Source organism: Anopheles coustani, chromosome X (assembly GCF_943734705.1).
Source record: "Anopheles coustani chromosome X, idAnoCousDA_361_x.2, whole genome shotgun sequence".
In the NCBI taxonomy this organism is placed as follows: Eukaryota; Metazoa; Arthropoda; class Insecta; order Diptera; family Culicidae; genus Anopheles; species Anopheles coustani.
The window spans coordinates 18,835,987-18,850,706 of NC_071290.1; the positions used below are offsets into that span (position 1 = coordinate 18,835,987).

Below are 14,720 nucleotides of genomic sequence, written 5' to 3' on the forward strand. Positions count from 1 at the left end.
GATATTCCCTTGCCATCCATCACCGAAGAAGAGGTGTTCTCTGCTGTTAAGGACCTTGTACCGATCTTAACAAAAATCTTGAACAAATCAATCCTTATAGTCTCGAAGCTTTCCGTTCCTTTGGAAATCATCATGGATGTTCCCTGTTCACAAGAAGACGGACCGGGGTGATATCACCATGCTATTCGCGTGTAGAAAATTGTTTGAGCTACTTATAGTCAAACATTTCCAGCGAGGATTTCGACTTTCGATCTTTTCTGTTCAACATGGTTTAATGCCAAACAGATCCATCGATACTAACATAATGTGCTTCTTGATCTTTAAACGGGCTTCCTCACTGACTTCGACTACGTCAACCATGCCTTGCTGCTTGATAAATTGACAAGGTATGGTGTTCATGGTGGCCTTGTCCAGTAGATTCAGAGTTTGTTGACTGGAAGATGCATTCAAGTCAGCATTGGTTCGAGCTTTGGTGCTCCATTCTGCAACATGAATTAGCAAAAATGGTTTCACTGCTTCAAAACAATACAGTCAAGCAAGCAATGCTGCTAGATCTACAGATGAAAAGCCATAGCCATATCAATCAAGATTTCCAACCCTGTATATATTAGTGCGGCAATTTTTATGTAAACCAGCCACTTCTGTACCCTGTGAAAGAGTATTTTCGAAAGCCGGACAAATTTATAATGACAAGCGATCGCGATTAAATCCAAAAAAAATGACGGAATTACTGTTCCTTCATCACAATGACTTTTAGATTGATTGAAATAAAAAAACACTAAATTATGTGAAAGTTTCATATTGTTTACGAACGTCTTTAGGTATAGAAACGAATATATTTTATAGATAGTATCGTTTAGTACAGTTAATCATAGTATAATATTGCATATAGTGAATAGTTCATGAATTCTTTAATACAATGCTATGAATTATGTCTGACTGAACTGCAAAGAGAAAATGAAGTTTAGAGTATTTGATTTCAATAAAACTAAAAATTATTGACAATGTTCACAAAGTTTCTGGACTTATGGACTGCATCGAAATGTATATAAATTATATAAATGAATAATGAGTATATAGCTAAAATAGTTTAGTTAAGGCTAAGAATATATTGTACATAGTTGATAGTTTATGAACTCTATTGCAACGATATGAATTATGGTTGATTGAACTGCGATAAAACCAAATCCACAAATAAGATGCATAAGCATAACAAATATTCTCTTGTTAAATATTCGAGTATTGAATACTTTTTAAAACAACAAATTTTTCTAAATGTATGTGATATTTTACGATACATCAGATTTTACAATGCCGTGAAAGTAATGATCTGGCAAATATTTGTCGTTTAACGTTATAACCAATTTGAAGAAAAAATCGGTCCTGGGACGTGCGGAAGAATCACCGCACACGCTCACTTCACTTCAGTGAAGTTTGTATGTAAGGGAGATGTAAGGGACCGAGCACCTTTTGCGGCAACATATTTTATGTAAGGAACATGGCACGGAGAGGCACTTCTGTTCGTTAAGCTACAAAAAACAAAAAGAGGAACAAATTCGCGCCAAAACGAGTGCAGCTCGTGAAGCAAAGAAAGTCTCTGTAGGTCAAGGTTTCAAAAACTAAGTCCGCTGCAAAAAATGCTAAATTGACTATTTGATGTGCTGTTGAAATGTATTTCTATCATTTCAAGTTGATCATTGAATATTGTTGAATAAAGCAGTTGAATGTAATGAACTACATCCATTTTGTTTTAAGTGCGCCAAGTAAGGCACATTACAAAAACCAGGCGCCAAAATAGGAACATGATGTGCCACACAAAGAGTTTGTGAAATTTGAAGAAATATTAATCTGTGTTTTTAATTTATTTTAGTACTATTCTATGGTAGTTAGGCTATCACTGTGCAAAAAAAGCATCATTTGACGGAACATTGCTTTTGTTATTCAACTTTGTATACACAATTTCCTCAACAACACCAAATATGGTCCATCAACGGTATAAGATAATTAAATATGCTCCAGAATGAGATTACGAAGAATACATATCATGGAAGACTTTTGTGCAAGTGTTGCGTAATAACAGTCCGATGTGTAGCAAAATTGAGAGGTAGAGGGCGCTAGGAACTACGACCGATCATCGCTGCTGATAATCAGTATATTCTGCCACTAATACGCGGTGATCGGAGTAGTGGTAAAGGCGAACGCGCAAAACCGACAGCTAATCGGGTCAGGGCAACGCCTGATATCCGAAAATTAGCAAAGGGCAAGGACCGAGGTTGTTGCGTTACAGGCCAGAAAGTGATAAAAGGACGCGCGGCAGAGGATAACGGGCCTTACTTTCTGGGCAACGGGAGAAGACTCACGTTGTAGTTTTTAACTCAACACCAATCTATTTCATTTTTTTATTACTATTGACTGGAATAAAAGAGTTCAAAAAAAGCGTAACCATCTTCTCATTGCCGGCCGAAAGTGAGTCTGTTGCGTTGCAACAGCAAGACTATAAATGGGAAGTAATGATGTATACTTTTCTATAACTAATAAATGTAATACAGTTTAACATAAACCGACAAAGAAAAGTGAATTTTAAATTATTATAAAATAAAAGGATGGCAAAGTTCCACTACTCATTTTTTCAGCAATAGGGTCATTTTTCTTGCCATTATCTCATCAACAGGAATAGTTATAAGCTCAAAAAGGTTCAATAAAATACTTATCTGATCTCTGACTGGAAGTACTAACTCTTATTGAGCCCCCACGTTCGCTGCATTCTCTTCATTGAACTTAATTGCACAGCAAAAAAGATTATGCACTAACGATTGATTAAATCTGCATCAAATTTCTAACACCGTATCTATTTCAAACACCGTATTGAATCTGAAAAATAAAACGACGTTTACATTCATTAATTTACTGTATTAAAAATAAAGAAAATAACAGGTATACTACTTTCGCCTATAAGTTCAGACAAACGACACATTGATCAACATGCATTGAAAATATAAACTAATGAGAATTATTGAATGGAGGGGCCCATGACGCAGCGGAGGCGCGAGGAAAGCTTAATAGAGCTTGACCGATTCACCCATCAACAATCGAATAAAATTTCTTTTCACTTAAAACATTGGAAAACAAAATCAAAATGGTAAAAATGCTATACTTTGGATAGACGAACCGAAGAAACCATTAATTAAAATCTTTTTTTTTACTATTTTTAACAGATCAACCAAACATAATGTTTTTTTTACATTACAATTTCAATTAAGTTGAACAATGAGAGTTCCGATAATGAACGGGGTTGAAACGATTTTCGTAAGATAAGGACTTTTTTCAATAATAAATTTTAATACTAAGAGAATCTTAAAATTCATAATACTCACCATACTTAACACAATCGATTTCATCACTGGCAATCAGAGGAACAACCGTATCGGAAACAATTCTGAAATAGATTCACGCATTTATATCAACATTAGTTTTCATAGTATTCAAAGGATCAAAACAAATACTACTCACAATTAGTCAATCTTATTTGTATTTTTAAAACTACACGCAAATATGCTGTAACGAATGATTGTATACATACTCTAATTAACACGTTAAGTGCTACGCGTAATTTGCACTCCTCAGCGTTCTGCCGACGATTCGTAGCAAACCATCGACGGCGAGCGAGGCAGTACTTTCATGTTCAATCATGTCTCGACGAAACAAAACGAGGCAAAACAGAGAAATGAACTCTCGGCCCCACGGGACCGACGTAGTGCTTAACGTGTTAAAGAAACGCAAGACGGATCATTCTCAAAATCACTATAAAACGCATTCTATCCGGACACCTCAAATTGGTTTTGCTCATTCAATACATATATGCGTGAAAAGATTAATGATTTCACATTTGACACTCTTCAATAATTTTTACACAATCGAAATCTCTGATTTTCATAATTTCATCTGATTTTCATAATCTGTGATCGTGAGATTATCTTGTGAAACATTCATTTAGCTAAAACTTAGAGAGGCTTTGAACATTTTGGCCATTAGTCTCTCTATTTCAAGATTAACGACAGTAAAACTGCATTGTTACTTACCACACTTTACACAACTGTTCTCGTTTTTTCCGTTCCTTGCATGACGTAACCAAATTTCGTAGAGTATTGTTCAGGGGGCAAGCACTTCCCACATGCAATCAAATTGATGCTGCACTAGAATCAAAAGGAAAAATATAGATTTCATGAATGGCTGACTAATCTATTGAGAAAAAACGTTTTCTACAATAGTTTGTCGTAACTACCACAAGTCTAATAATTACAATTTAGTCAAGATGCACTGCCTGACTTACTTTGTGATGTTGCCTTTTCCGCAATGACATGCCATTGCCCGCCCCATTTTCGACAAGGAAAATTTTACTTTGCTTTTAATAACGATGTAAAAACACGCTTCATAGTGAGCGATGAAACACCAAACTGTTAGAATGTTCACATTGAACAGCATTTCAATAAATAAAAATCGGGAAATATACACCTAAGTAAGAAGTATAGCATGCTTTTTTCACAACCGGAATCCAACTAACTAGTGTTGGCAGAATCCAGATTCGGATGATCCGAATATTCGATTCCTAGACGGATTCTAAAGATTTGGGTCCCATTTGACGGATTCTAAAGATTTGACAAGGATTCGAATCAGATTTGATTTGTTTGGGACTCGATTTGATTCGATTCTGACTTTATCATAAACTGTTTGAAGCGACTCACAATGATATGAGTCGAATTAGTCACATAACTAGTCGATCTAGAGATAATGCAATTGATTTAAGTTTACTCAAATCGAACACTGGATAGAATGTCCAATGGACATAGATTGATTTGTTTGCGCGGTTTGCAAGTGAAACCTTTTTTTTACAAAGAAGTACAGCACAATCTCCATTATCCAAGTTGTTCTACCCAAAAAAAACTCATTTCATCAGGACCAGACCATTTTTACCCGATTCTGAATCGGATTTTGGGGATTCAGATAAATTAATCTTAAGATACACAATTTCCAGACCGATTTTGATTTGTTTGCATGATGATGATGAAACTCGGATAAATCAGTTAGGCAGCGCTCTGTGAACAGTCCAACAAACACGACAAACACGACACTGTCGGAAAGGTGCTCTGCGAATTGTCGTGAAGAACTGTCATTCATCCAAGCAGCAAGGTAGCAGAATACACAAGGTATAACAGTTTCACCGTGGGATACAGCCCTGCACGACAAAATCAAACTGTTTTGTTCTGTGTCGTGTTTGTCTGACATGTTCGATGCAGGTTGACAGAGCACCTCCATACGATTGCATGGATTTGATCGTTTTTTTTTTGTCGTGTTTGTCGTGTTTGTCTTGTTCGATAGCTCACAGAGCGCTGCCTTAGTCTGCATATTCCCTAAAAGGACTAGATTGTTCTTGTTGTTTGAATACAATTAGAAGAATAATGTCAACTTTACTGATATTCTTATTTAAATCATTCATTGAATTAAACACATCATATGAAAAATCGGCATTAGATGCGCATGTATGATATGACGGATTGGGATTCGGATTCGAAGTTCCGGATCTCAGAATCGATTTGAATCGAAAGATTCGAATCCCTATAGGATTCAGTTTTCCCATCACTACAACCAATAACTGACAGCTGGAACCCAATGCATATCTAGACATAATTTCTCAAGACAAAAAACACATTATTTGCGGTTGTAGGGTTATGTGCTAAAACAATAAACATTCGTTTTCCAAAATTTCAAAACGCCCGCAAGACATTTAATATCGATTTCTGTCAAAACTTATCAACGCGAAAAAAAATCTCTCAATTTTTAATGGCCCGAGGCGGGATGTAACAAAATTAGGAACTCCCTATCGTTTAACCCCTGGTCACAGCTTTGCGCAACCGCATGCGGTTGCTTTTTTCCCATGGGAGAGATAGGAGCTGTCATGGGCTGTAACCGCATACGCAAGACCTTGCGGTTTCTGTACTAAAAAATCAAACGAGTTTGATTCTTGCCGCATACTCTAGCGTTTTGATATGTCAACAGTAAATATTGTTCCTAGTAGACTTTAATGAGATTGTATGCTCATATAAGTGGTATATTCAAACATTAAAGTATTATTTTTGGCAAAAAGCTGCGCTTACTGTATACGTTTACTGTAATCATACGTTTTAAATATTTGTCACACTGAACCTGTGATCACAGCTTTGCGCAACCCCATGCGGTTGCGTTTTGGAACTGTGAAACGAGCACAGCGTTTTGCCAAAAATAATACTTTAATGTTTGAATATACCACTTATATGAGCATACAATCTTAATAAAGTCTACTAGGAACAAAATTTACTGTTGACATATAAAAAACGCAAGAGTCTGCGGCAAGAATCAAACTCGTTTGATTTTTTAGTACAGAAACCGCAAGGTCGTGCGTCTGCGGTGACAGCCCATGACAGCTCCTATCTCTATCATGGGAAAAAACGCAACCGCATGCGGCTGCGCAAAGCTGTGACCAGGGGTTTAGCAACAGATTATCCATATTTTATTTTTTGTGTGAACTGAAATAAGATCTTGTTTTCTTTGAAGGATGCTTTTTCGCTGGGTCCACACCAAGATGATTAAATACTGAATGCTGTACCAATATATGGTGTGTATTTATCTTGTTCCACGCTACAGCGCGAATATCAGTAAAGTTGACATTATTCTTCTAATTATATTCAAACAGCACGAACAATCTAGTCCTTTTAGGGAATATGCAGACTAACTGATTTACCCGAGTTTCATCATCATCATGCAAACAAATCAATGTCGGTCTGGAAATTGTGTACTCTAATCTGAATCCCCAAAATCCGATTCATAATCGGGTAAAAATGGTCTGGTCCTGATGAAATGGGTTTTTTTTGGGTAGAACAACTTAGATAATGGAGATTGTACTGTACTTCTTTGTAAAAAAAATGTTCCACTTGCAAACCGCGCAAACAAATCAATCTATGTCCATTGGACGTTCTATCCAGTGTTCGATTTGAGTAAACTTAAATCAATTACATTATCTCTAGATCGACTAGTTATGTGACTAATTCAACTCAAATTATTGTGAGTCGATTCAAACAGTTTATGATAAAGTCAGAATCGAATCAAATCGAGTCCCAAACAAATCAAATCTGATTCGAATCCTTGTCAAATCTTTAGAATCCGTCAAATGGGACCCAAATCATTAGAATCCGTCAAATGGGATCCAAATCTTTAGAATCCGTCTAGGAATCGAATCTTCGGATCTTCCGAATCTGGATTCTGCCAATAGTAGTTGGTTAGATTCCGGTTGAGTAAAAAGCTTTCTATATTTCTTACTTGGGTGTATATTTCCCGATTTCTCGGTTCGTTGCCGCAAAATCGGTAGTGTAATGCTGTTCAATGTGAACATTCTAACAGTTTGGTGTTTCATCGCTCACTATGAAGCGTGTTTTTACATCGTTATTAAAAGCATAGTAAAATTTTCCTTGTCGAAAATGGGGCGGGCAATGGCATGTCATTGCGGAAAAGGCAACATCACAAAGTAAGTCAGGCAGTGCATCTTGACTAAATTGTAATTATTAGACTTGTGGTAGTTACGACGAATGATTGCAGAAAAAGTTTTTTCTCTATAGATTTGTCAGCCATTTATGAAATCTATATTTTTCCTTTTGATTCTAGTGCAGCATCAATTTGAATGCATGTGGGAAGTGCTTTTGTGTGGAAGTCATTTGTTTGAGAGTCTTTTCATTTCTCTGTTTTGCCTCGTTTTGTTTCGTCGAGACATGATTGAACATGAAAGTACTGCCTTGCTCGCCGTCGATGGTTTGCTACGAATCGCCGGCAGAACGGTAAGGAGTGCAAATTACGCGTAGCACTTAACGTGTTAATTAGAGTATGTATACAATCATTCGTTACAGCATATTTGCGTGTAGTTTTAAAAATACAAATAAGATTGACTAATTGTGAGTAGTTTTTGTTTTGATCCTTTGAATACTATGAAAACTAATGTTGATATAAATGCTTGAATCTATTTCAGAATTGTTTCCGATACGGTTGTTCCTCTGATTGCCAGTGATGAATCGATGGTGTTAAGTATGGTGAGTATTATGAATTTTAAGATTTTCTTAGAATTTAAATTTATTATTGAAAAAAGTCCTTATCTTACGAAAATCGTTTCAACCCTTTGATTATCCAAACTCTCATTGTTCAACTTAATTGAAATTGTTTTGTAAAAAAACATGTTTGGTTGATCTGTTAAAAATAGTAAAAAAAAAGATTTTTATGTCTCCATATGGTTCCATAAGTCTGCTGAGTTGGTCAGGATTTTTATGAATGGTTTCTTCGGTTCGTCTATCCAAAGTATAGCATTTTTACCATTTTGATTTTGTTTTCCAATGTTTTAAGTGAAAAGAAATTTTATTCGATTGTTGATGGGTGAATCGGTCAAGCTCTATTAAGCTTTCCTCGCGCCTCCCCTGCGTCATGGGCCCCTCCATTCAATAATTCTCATTAGTTTATATTTTCAATGCATGTTGATCAATGTGTCGTTTGTCTGAACTTATAGGCGAAAGTAGTATACCTGTTATTTTCTTTATTTTTAATACAGTAAATTAATGAATGTAAACGTCGTTTTATTTTTCAGATTCAATACGGTGTTTGAAATAGATACGGTGTTAGAAATTTGATGCAGATTTAATCAATCGTTAGTGCATAATCTTTTTTGCTGTGCAATTAAGTTCAATGAAGAGAATGCAGCGAACGTGGGGGCTCAATAAGAGTTAGTACTTCCAGTCAGAGATCAGATAAGTATTTTATTGAACCTTTTTGAGCTTATAACTATTCCTGTTGATGAGATAGTGGCAAGAAAAATGACCCTATTGCTGAAAAAATGAGTAGTGGAACGTTGCCATCCTTTTATTTTATAATAATTTAAAATTCACTTTTCTTTGTCGGTTTATGTTAAACTGTATTACATTTATTAGTTATAGAAAAGTCTACATCATTACTTCCCATGTACAGTCTTGCTGTTGCAACGCAACAGACTCACTTTCGGCCGGCAATGAGAAGATGGTTACGCTTTTTTTGAACTCTTTTATTCCAGTCAATAGTAATAAAAAAATGAAATAGATTGGTGTTGAGTTAAAAACTACAACGTGAGTCTTCTCCCGTTGCCCAGAAAGTAAGGCCCGTTATACTCTGCCGCGCGTCCTTTTATCACTTTCTGGCCTGTCACGCAACAACCTCGGTCCTTGTCCTTTGCTAATTTTCGGATATCAGGCGTTGCCCTGACCCGATTAGCTGTCGGTTTTGCGCGTTCGCCTTTACCACTACTCCGATCACCGCGTATTAGTGGCAGAATATACTGATTATCAGCAGCGATGATCGGTCGTAGTTCCTAGCGCCCTCTACCTCTCAATTTTGCTACACATCGGACTGTTATTACGTAACACTTGCACAAAAGTCTTCCATGATATGTATTCTTCGTAATCTCATTCTGGAGCATATTTAATTATCTTATACCGTTGATGGACCATATTTGGTGTTGTTGAGGAAATTGTGTATACAAAGTTGAATAACAAAAGCAATGTTCCGTCAAATGATGCTTTTTTTGCACAGTGATAGCCTAACTACCATAGAATAGTACTAAAATAAATTAAAAACACGAAGATTAATATTTCTTCAAATTACACAAACTCTTTGTGTGGCACATCATGTTCCTATTTTGGCGCCTGGTTTTTGTAATGTGCCTTACTTGGCGCACTTAAAACAAAATGGATGTAGTTCATTACATTCAACTGCTTTATTCAACAATATTCAATGATCAACTTGAAATGATAGAAATACATTTCAACAGCAATCAAATAGTCAATTTAGCATTTTTTGCAGCGGACTTAGTTTTTGAAACCTTGACCTACAGAGACTTTCTTTGCTTCACGAGCTGTACTCGTTTTGGCGCGAATTTGTTCCTCTTTTTGTTTTTTGTAGCTTAACGAACAGAAGTGCCTCTCCGTGCCATGTTCCTTACATAAAATATGTTGCCGCAAAAGGTGCTCGGTCTCCGTGACATCTCCCTTACATACAAACTTCACTGAAGTGAAGTGAGCGTGTGCGGTGATTCTTCCGCACGTCCCAGGACCGATTTTTTCTTCAAATTGGTTATAATGTTAAACGACAAATATTTGCCAGATCATTACTTTCACGGCATTGTAAAATCTGATGTATCGTAAAATATCACATACATTTAGAAAAATTTGTTGTTTTAAAAAGTATTCAATACTAGAATATTTAACAAGAGAATATTTGTTATGCTTATGCATCTTATTTGTGGATTTGGTTTTATCGCAGTTCAATCAACCATAATTCATATCGTTGCAATAGAGTTCATAAACTATCAACTATGTACAATATATTCTTAGCCTTAACTAAACTATTTTAGCTATATACTCATTATTCATTTATATAATTTATATACATTTCGATGCAGTCCATAAGTCCAAAAACTTTGTGAACATTGTCAATCATTTTTAGTTTTATTGAAATCAAATACTCTAAACTTCATTTTCTCTTCGCAGTTCAGTCAGACCTTATTCATAGCATTGTTTTACAGAGTTCATGAACTATTCACTATATGCAATATTATACTATGATTAACTGTACTAAACGATACTATCTATAAAATATATTCGTTTCTATACCTAAAGACGTTCGTAAACAATATGAAACTTTCACATAATTTAGTGTTTTTTTATTTCAATCAATCTAAAAGTCATTGTGATGAAGGAACAGTAATTCCGTCATTTTTTTTGGATTTAATCGCGATCGCTTGTCATTATAAATTTGTCCGGCTTTCGAAAATACTCTTTCACAGGGTACAGAAGTGGCTGGTTTACATAAAAATTGCCGCACTAATATATACAGGGTTGGAAATCTTGATTGATATGGCTATGGTTTTTTATCTGTAGATCTAGCAGCATTGCTTGCTTGACTGTATTGTTTTGAAGCAGTGAAACCATTTTTGCTAATTCATGTTGCAGAATGGAGCACCAAAGCTCGAACCAATGCTGACTTGAATGCATCTTCCAGTCAACAAACTCTGAATCTACTGGACAAGGCCACCATGAACACCATACCTTGTCAATTTATCAAGCAGCAAGGCATGGTTGACGTAGTCGAAGTCAGTGAGGAAGCCCGTATAAAGATCAAGAAGCACATTATGTTAGTATCGATGGATCTGTTTGGCATTAAACCATGTTGAACAGAAAAGATCGAAAGTCGAAATCCTCGCTGGAAATGTTTGACTATAAGTAGCTCAAACAATTTTCTACACGCGAATAGCATGGTGATATCACCCCGGTCCGTCTTCTTGTGAACAGGGAACATCCATGATGATTTCCAAAGGAACGGAAAGCTTCGAGACTATAAGGGTTGATTTGTTCAAGATTTTTGTTAAGATCGGTACAAGGTCCTTAACAGCAGAGAACACCTTTTCTTCGGTGATGGATGGCAAGGGAATATCTACTTGCTCTTGAATGGCTCCAAGAATTGTGAATAAACCAATGTTGATGCACTGTCATACAGTGAAGAAAAGTAGGTGGCAAAGGCGTCACAAAGATTCTATTCGCCTGAGTATGTGTTACCAGTCAGAGACATCGATGCCGGAAATACACCGTCACTTTTCGATTTTTTTATAGGGATAAATTTGTCATCGACCCTTAGCCGAGTTTACATTTTAATCTCAACTTCTAACTTCAATGAAGTAAAAAGCATTTTCTTTTCAATTGCTTCAATAATAAAAAACTTTGCTCGATAACTAATATTGCGATTAGTTTGAAAACTTTGTGTTTCAAACAGCAAACAAATTAATTGTCGAGTTTGAATCAAACAAACAATACGCAGTATTCGTTTCGTTTAAATGCTCCTTCGTTAAGGCACTTAAGGAATAAATTCCCAGAAGGTTTTTGAATTCATTCTGAACGCTTCCACGTTGAAACTGCCTAGAATCAAATTATCAACATAAATTGACAGGCATATAACGTACCTTCCATGTTCATTTCCATCCTTATTTCCAGCCACTCATTCACCGGGTGCTTCACAGTTCCTTTGATCGTTGGGTCGTCGACTATTCCATTGCGTTACGTCGTGATTATAAAAATCGTATTATTTTCGGCTCTAACATCGGCTCTCCTTCCTGTCCCACCACTTCGTCTAAGGTGTAGTTTGCTGATTGTCGAGTATTTTTCGATGGAGCGAAACTTTGGGCAATTTGGTGGATTCGTTATTTTAGGGATAAAGTTGATCTTATTGGCCCTGTACCACTCAAGGCCACCTTGGAATAATGGCAGGTCGCCAAATCGGGCCAAGAGACAACTTTGCCCCTGTGCGCTTTGATAAATGGTAGAATCCATTTCTCCAAACATTGGGTTCTGTAAACGTCCGACGTCATTGCGGTACCGTTTTGTGCCCGCAGATGCAGATTGCATGTCACACCATCGTCTTTTTTGCTAACTTGTTATCAAACACAAAATTGAGTTGTTTCTGATCAGTGAGCAGCCCCACAGGATGTGAGCACACGAGACAGGCGTGCCAGGCCCCGCGTACACAGGCACGAGGAGGTAGCCTGCTCATTGGTCCCCAGGATCATAAGGTGTGCGCTCGATGTACAGCGTCTGAGCCTTAGAGCCGCTGAGACTCGCAGTCTCAGAACAGATCGGACCAGTATGTCGGGTACTTCAAATACCCGATATCGCTCCAACTAGGCACACGAGCGAACTCAAGATGAGATCTAACCAAGCTGCAGTAGGGGGTTCTGAGACACATGGAATCTGTAAAGTCAGATGCCATGCGTCGGATGAGTCCGAGAGTTTGTTAGGCCTTGCTTATCATACGGTACCTTGCATGGATCGATATTAATGAAGAAATTGATCTTGCTATGGTTGATTAATTAAAGTGATTGATCCTGTGTTCGAAATTAAAGCACATAAATCTTATCGTGTTATAAAGATGCAAAACTGTTCTTCTTTAATTATGTGTATACGGAATAATGTATACATAATATCCACATAAAAGAAATTGTCAACGTTTTCGATCGCATCACGCAAAAACTAAATCTAATCTATTTCTCATCATTCTTGATATCATCTCTCTTTTTCATCCCGGTCAAACACAACCCAACGTAAAATCGCGAAAAGGCCGGGTTTCTTTTGGTAACCTTTTATTGAACAATTAAAATAACTTCTTGTTGAATTTCTTGCAGCTCAAATAAACAAAAATAATTTTCCACTTTTTTTCATTACGTTATGGACCAAAAATGATTGCACAAGTGGACAAGTTCAGAAGGTTGATAGACACGGAACCAGAAAAATTAAATTACAGGATCTATCAGCAAAAAAGTGTTTCAAAGAGGCTCCACCTTAATGAGCTAATCAACATGCTTTAACATACAATGGATTATAGAATGGTCGCTTCAGGAACGCTTACAAACACGATTGAATAGGGATATAAGGAATCGCCGAAAAATCTAAAGGATACTTTTTTAATTCAAGGCTGCAAAAACGAGAGAAATAAGACGATAAGTTAACAAAACGTTAAAAAGGTGGTGCAGTGGTACTTACAATTACAGGAAAGAACATTGCAGAAAAAACAGAACCAGAGCCATTTACAATGATGAACGGTCATCCATACAACTGATCCGCGTTGGAACAGTAGATGCGGATAGGTGATGCAAACAATTGAGAATGGGTGAGAGCGAAGTTTGCTGATGATATTCCTGTGCTTTCGGTGACCAGAGATCATTTCGTCACAGAAACAGTGCCAGAAGCTGTTTTCATCCGAGAAGAGCGCTGCAATCTTTTAAAAAAAGGTAAAGTAAAGCCTCTTGGTATGAAAGTTCGGCTAAACGGTGGACGAAGTTCTACAAGTAGAGAGGGTAGCAAGTCTCTGTCAGCCCAAGATGAATGATATCAAACTGAGTGTTACTATACTGTGTGGTGTAAAATTGCCTTGCTATGTTGCAAAGCACTCTTGGTAAACAATATTATCGATCGACTTTCAATAAAAGGATATGTTTGTCGAGTGTTAAGCGGTACAGCAAGATGTCTCCGTGAAATTCCCTAGGATGTAGGAATTATTATATAAAGTTATCTGGTACAGCCCATGTCCGTTAAGCTTCGATTGAATCAGCTTCCCTAGGATTTTTTCTACACAGTGCACAGTTTAAACTGAATTGGAAAACGTATTTAATTTAGTTTTTTCTCCGAGTACGAAGTGGGCCTGTCCTATCTACCGAAAGGCTACCGGGATGAAAAGGTACCGATATGTAATTAAAAAACGTTGAACAGTTCCCATAATGTATTCCGAGGAGTTGTGCATTCTCTTTTGGCTGTATCTGCTACATATATTAGCGTCTGGAAAAGGAAATCATTTGTTTTGGTGAAAAATATTTGCAAATGTTTTGCTATCATCTTACCTGTTGCCTTTGCAGACACTTTTTTATTTTTGCTTTGTAAGCCTGAATAAATAAATAAATAAATAAATTAGTATACGGTCGTTGCACAAAGTGCTGAAGAACTTAATACGTTCCGAGATCTTGCTCCAGCTAGCACCACGATGAGGTTGGGGTCGGAGTTCAAGAATACACATTTTGTAAAACATTTAATTTGTATATAAGCTTTTGCTAGCCAAAAAAATATATGTTTAGGGAACGAACG

General features: G+C 36.7%; 1 long non-coding RNA gene across 1 annotated transcript; it reads right to left on the minus strand.

The window, feature by feature from the left end:
• Positions 1 to 2,720: 2,720 nt before the first annotated feature.
• Positions 2,721 to 4,469, minus strand: LOC131269452 (uncharacterized). Its single transcript, XR_009179006.1, has 4 exons — positions 4,331 to 4,469; positions 4,080 to 4,193; positions 3,375 to 3,436; positions 2,721 to 2,871 (listed from the first exon to the last, which is right to left on the minus strand). It is a non-coding gene; the product is annotated as an uncharacterized LOC131269452 (long non-coding RNA).
• Between the last annotated feature and the right edge of the window lie 10,251 nt (positions 4,470 to 14,720).